Source organism: Phascolarctos cinereus, unplaced genomic scaffold, assembly GCF_003287225.1.
Source record: "Phascolarctos cinereus isolate Bilbo 61053 unplaced genomic scaffold, phaCin_HiC Scaffold_2;HRSCAF=192, whole genome shotgun sequence".
Classification (NCBI taxonomy): Eukaryota; Metazoa; Chordata; class Mammalia; order Diprotodontia; family Phascolarctidae; genus Phascolarctos; species Phascolarctos cinereus.
Window position 1 is genome coordinate 76,489,728 of NW_027555625.1, and position 6,338 is coordinate 76,496,065.

Here is a 6,338-nt window from a genome sequence, read left to right on the forward strand (position 1 = left end):
CATTTTGGCACACAAGAAGTTGTTGATATGGTTAGAAATGTGTGAGTGGCTCCAGGTATTACCCCTGTTGCAGTGTATATTTGTTCCTCCTGTCCTACTTGTCAGGACTTTAATCAATATCTGTGCCATCACTTTTGGTGGCTACCCCCTAGCTTATACCCCTTCCAAGCATTTACAAATTAATTTCATAAGCATGCCTAAATCTGGCCACCATAATAAGGTCTGCCTTGTTGTCCTTGATCAGTTCACTCATTGGGTAGAGGCATTTCTTGGTTCTAAGATCACAGTGAGTTTTGTGGCTAAAATTATTCTCAAAGAAATTGTTGCCTGGTTTGGCCCACTAGCTTGTATTGATTCTGACAAAGGGTCTCTTTTCACTGACATGATTCTCTTCCAAATTTATTCTTCTCTTTGAGTAACTCCTAGGTTTCATACCCTTTTCGTACCACCAGAGTTCTAGTCAAGTTGAACACATGAACAAAGAACTTGAGAATATGATTGGTAAATTGTGCTCTGAGACCCACGTTAAATGGCTTAAAGTACTCCCCTTTGCTTTATATCATCTGTGAATCAGACTAAGGTAGGAATTATATCTTTCTCCTTCTGAAATGCTTTTTGGCCATCCTCCTATAAAGGCAAAATTTTTCTCCCCAGTTTACACATCATTACTGGGAAGAGATATTTCTGTTGCTTCTTATAACACAGAAACTACAAAATAGACTGAAGGAACTTCATGATGCAGGTGCTACAGTACCAACTGGGCCTTTGGACTTTACACTATAGGATTTTCACCCTGGAAATAAGGTCTACATCAAAAATTTTCCAGCAGACCAGCAGAACTCAACTTGCCAGGAAAGGTTCATACCAAGTATTGCTGACCACTCCAACTTCAATCAAGATGAGAAAAAAAGACTCTTGGATACAGTGTGCCCACATAAAACCTTCTCCTTACCACTTCACATAAGAGTAATATATTGAAAATATTTTTGTTTTGTTTTATTCAAACACGAAAATATAAAATTTGAAAACCAAAGAGATGGAAAAATCTAAAAGAAAAAAAAGGATAAATAAATAAAGCTAGATGCTGTTTTGGGAAAAATATGAAATATATGCATCATTAGCTAATGTGATTTTCAAAAGAAAAGAGGAAAACCAAATTACCAGATAAAGAAAGAAAGAAGGAAGGAAGGAAGAAAAGACAGAATTTATGAGAAATGAAAGAAAAATAAAGGAAATAATTAGAAATTATTTTGTGTGATTATATGCCAATAAAACCACTAAGTGAAATGAAAAGGATCAATATTTATAAAAATATTAAAAACCTAGATTAACAGGGCAAGAAATGGAAAATTCAAATAACCCAATCTCAGAAAAAGAAATGTAATGAGTCATAAATGAATCCCAAATTACAAGATGGTGATGGTGGTGGTGATGGTGGTATGATGATGATGATGATGATGATGATGATGATGATGATGATGATGATGATGATGATGATGATGATAAACCTACTGGGACTAGGTAGATTTACAAGCAAATTCTATCCAACATTCAAAGAATAATTAATTTGAATATTTCATAAAATATCAGAAAAAAATAGTAAAATAAGGGATTCTACCAAATTTTTTCAATGATATAGTCTTAAGTGCTAAACCAGGGAGAATCAAAATAGAGAAAGAAAACTAATATCTAATTTTAAGACTAGTATCTCTCATGAACATTACTGTAAAAATTGTAAATAAAATATTAGGAAAGAATCTTCATCAACCTATTGCAAAGACTATACACTCACAGGTTGGATTTATGCTATGAAAAGAAGGTTGGTTCAGTATTAGGAAAAGTGTAAACATAATTGAGCATCTTATTAACAAGAACAACAAAAGTTATGTGATTATACCAATGGTGGCAAAAATCTAAGATAAAACACCCATTTCTGCTTAAAAAGAAATACTAGGAAAAAAACCCAGATCATTCTTTAATATAAGTAGCATCCATCTAAACTAAAAGCCAGCATTTTATATGACGAGTATTATTTAAGGACCTTTCCAATAAGATCAGGGGTAAAACAAGGATGTCCATTATCACCACTGCTATTTGATATAGTGCTAGAAATGCTATAATAAGAAGATAAGAAAAATAATTTTAGGAAATAAGCATAAACAAAGAAGAAGCAAAAATATTGCTTTTTGCAGATGATATGGTGGTTTTCTTAGAGAACCCTAGTCAACTAAAAATTAATTTAACCAATAACTTCAGCAAAATTGCAAGGTGTAGAACAAATCCACAATAATTATCAATATGTATATATTACCAACAAAACATAGCAGAAAGAGGTAGAAAGAGAAATTCCATTTTAAACAACTATAGAATCGTACAAAATACTTGGGAGTCTATCTGCCAAGACACGCTCAGCAACTATATGAATACAATTACAAAACATTGTTTATAGAAATATAGACATAAATAATTAGAGAAATATTGATTGCTCATGGGTAAGGTGAGTCAATAAAATAAAAATAATAATACTACCAGAAATAATTTATCCAGTGACATTTCAGTCAAACTAACAAAGAGCTAGGAAAAAAAAAAAGAAAGAAAGAAATCATCTGGAAGAATAATTGGCCAATGATCTCAAGGAAAATAATTTTTAAGAGTTGGAAGGAAGAAAGCTTGGCTGTACTAGGGCTCAAGCTATATTACAAAGCAATAATCACCAAAATGATTTGGTACTAGTTAAGAAATAGAGAGATTGATCAGTGGAACAGATTAGGAACATGACTTACAGAAGCAAATGAACGCTGTAGCCTAGTATTCAATAAACCCAAAGACCACAGCTGCTACTGTAAGAAGTCACAATATTTGACAAAAAAAAAAAAAACAGCTGGAGAAAATGGAACTCAATCATGCAGAAATTCTCTGTGTGTGCATGTGTGTGTGTGTGTGTGTGTGTGTATCTCACACTATATACTAAGATAAATTCCAAATGGGTACATGATCATAAACTAATTAAAGGAGCAAGGAAGAAATTACCTTTCAGATATGTGAATGAAGGATGAATTTAGAACCAAACTAGAGATCACAGATAAAATGAACATTGTGTGTGTGTGTATGCATGTGCATACACACACACACATTTGTACACACAAAATCATTGTAGCCAAAATTAGAGAAGTGGATAATTGGATGTGGTTCCCCAAAATCCTATAGTAAATTTCTTTGACAAGTCTCATTTCCAAAATATATAAGGGATTGATTTATATTTATAAGAATTAATGCTATTCCCCAAAGAATCTGAGTAGGCAGTTTTCAAAGAAAGAAATCTAAGTTATCAGTAGAATCCAAGCTATCAATGAAAAAGTGCTCCAAATCACTAATAAATGAAAAATGTAAATTAAAAGCAACTAAGTTTCTACCTCATAACCACCATATTGGCAAAGTTGATATAAAAAAAAAAGCCAAATGTTGGAGAACTTCAGGAAAATGGGCATAGCATTGTACTGTTGGTGAAGCTGTGAAGTGGCACAGTTATTCTGGAAAAGAATTTGTAACTATCTCCTTAAATTTACTAAACTGTACATATTCCTTGCCCCAGCAATACCACTAGTAGGCCTATAACCCAAAGAAATCAAATAGTGAGGGAAAAGACCTATATTATATAGGTATATTTACTTATTTATAGCAGCATTTTTTAGTGGCAAAACACTGGAAACTAAAAAAGATGCCCTCCAATTGGGAAATAGCAGAACAAGTTATAGTATACTGTATGAAATGATGAAAGGATAGTTTTAGTGAAACCTAGGAAGAACTATATGTGCTGATGAAGAGTAAAGTGAGCAGAACCAGGTCAATAATTTATAACATTGTAAAGACAAACAATTTTGAAAACTCTGATCAACACGTTGATTAACTATGATTCCTGATGAGAGATGATGAAGCATGCTACCTACCTCCTGATAGAGGGTAGATGGACTCGGGGCATAACATAAGATATAACTTTTTTGGACACAGTCAAGGTGAGATTTCGTTTTATTTGATTAAATTCTTATTATAAGGCTTTTTTATGGGGGGAGCAAGGTGGGAGAAATTGGAATTTTATTTTTGTTAATTGGCAAGAAACAAAATTAATTAAATGTATGTGATTTGGACATGAAATTATCAATAAAACTTTAAAAAAATAAATAAAGGAAATGGGGAGCCACTGAAACATCTTGAGTAGAGGGACTGATATGGTCAAGCCTATGTTACAGGAATATCAGTTTGGGAACTGTGTAGAGAATGGTAAAGGATGAGAACGTTTTCATTTGAGGAGATCATCTAAGCCTTCATGGAGCAGTTGGCGGCTGAGCTGGGAGTTGAAGGATGAAAAGAATTCTGAAGGACAGCAATAATGAGAGTGTACATGCAAGCACTGGTGTTGGGCTGTGTAAACACTGGGAGTTGGTAAGACTGCATTCAGTCTATTTGTTCTGGAATATAGACTGCAGTAGAGGAATGATATGATCATAGGACTACGTCCTTAGAGTTGGAGGGGACCCCAGATATCATTAGGTCTACCCCTTCATTTTACAGATGAGACCTTTGAGGAACAGCAAAATTAAGTTAAAGTCACAAAGATTAGAATAAGGAATTGAACTAAGGTCTTCTGAATTTTCATCTCCATTGAACTGACTCTCAATGACTTTGAGCCAGATTATGTAGAGTTTTAAATTTTGGCCATAGAAGTTGGCATTTTATCCTAAAGGCAACTCAGTATTTATTGACATAAACCAACAAAGGTTTTTGAGTATGAGAGAGACTTGGTCAGAAATGTTCATGGGATTATTTTGGCAGTTGAGTGAATGATGGATTAAAGAGGGAAGATGCTGGAGGCAGGGAGATCAGCTAGTGTGATACTGCTGAGAGAAATGATGATTTCTTTCATATATTGATAACTAATTATTGAATTAGGACCAAAGTTTTCCCCCTTTTCTACTTCCTCATCCAGAAGTCAACCAGCATGGGAAATCTTGGGCAAAGACTTAACCCAGCTGAAGTCTAATCAAAGCCAGTAAGGAAATTCTAAATTTAGGTGAATGGGTGGATTCCTGCTCGTGGTATTTACTCAGGTCAGGGAAAATGCGGATTCTCCCTTTTGTCAGACGGGTGATATGGAAATTGATAAAGACTCTTTGACCATGATTCGGGTGCTCAGTATTAGGTACTTCAAGACCCTCATTGGAATAAACCCACCTCTCCTGATATTCATTTTCTCCTTAATTGTTAACCTGAATTGAATGCCACCCTCAGGAACACCCACTCTTCCAAGGGCACATAAACTGCGAGCCTACCTCCATGATTGGTCTTTGGCATTCAAGAGTGTCACTGACCCTTTTATTAATAAAATGCTAGCATTATTAATAAAATTACTAATTACCTAGAAATGATATCTCTCAAACTTTTTTAGAGGTCCATACTGCATTAGTCCAAGGCATATGTAATAAGAATCTGAACTAGAGAAGTGGAAATTTGCGTGGAGAGATGAGGAGAGAAGTTATAAAGGTAGAATTGACAGACTTAAGCCATGGATTGGATGGTAGGAGAGAGAAGGGGGAGCAGAATACAAGACTCAGATGACTTCAGGGTTTCAAATCTGAGTTACTGGGAGGATAAATAGAGATGGAAACCTGGAGGAGGAGCAGTTTTAGAGAGGAAGATTATGGAGTTCAGTTTGGAATATGTTGAGTTTGAGGTACTTCGGACAAGCGTTATCTATCCTTCAGGCTGGACATGCCAAACAATTCACAGCAGTAATTAGAGCTAGAGAGAAAGAGAGACCGAGAGAGAAGTTGGAACAGATGAGATCACCAAGGTAGAGAAAAAAAGGAGAAAGCATTGGAAATACTCATCCTTGGGGGCCAGAAGGATCAAGAAGCAGATTGAGACCGTGCCATAAATGTATTAGAACCAAAAGGGAGTATCACAAAAGTCAAGAGGGTGAGAAAATATCTGGGAAGAGGGAGTGGTCAACAGTATCAAACAAAAGGTACATCAAGATCCAGGGCGAGTAGGAGTTGAGGAATAAGCTGAGAGACTTTCTCAGTCCATCAAACTGAAGAATTAAGAGGCCATAGTGATCTTGGAGTAAGCAGACTGAATAAAATGCAGAGGTCAGAAGCCAGGTGGCAAAAGTCTGGCAAAGGAACAGAGGGTAAACCACAGGGGGCAATGAACGAACACAACTCTTTCTAAAGGAAAGAGACGGGACAGGTATGAGTACATGTAGTTAGATAGCGACAAGAACACCGACTTCATCGGCTAAGGCTGAAACAAAGGAGGGCGTCAATCCGAGGTTTCTGCAG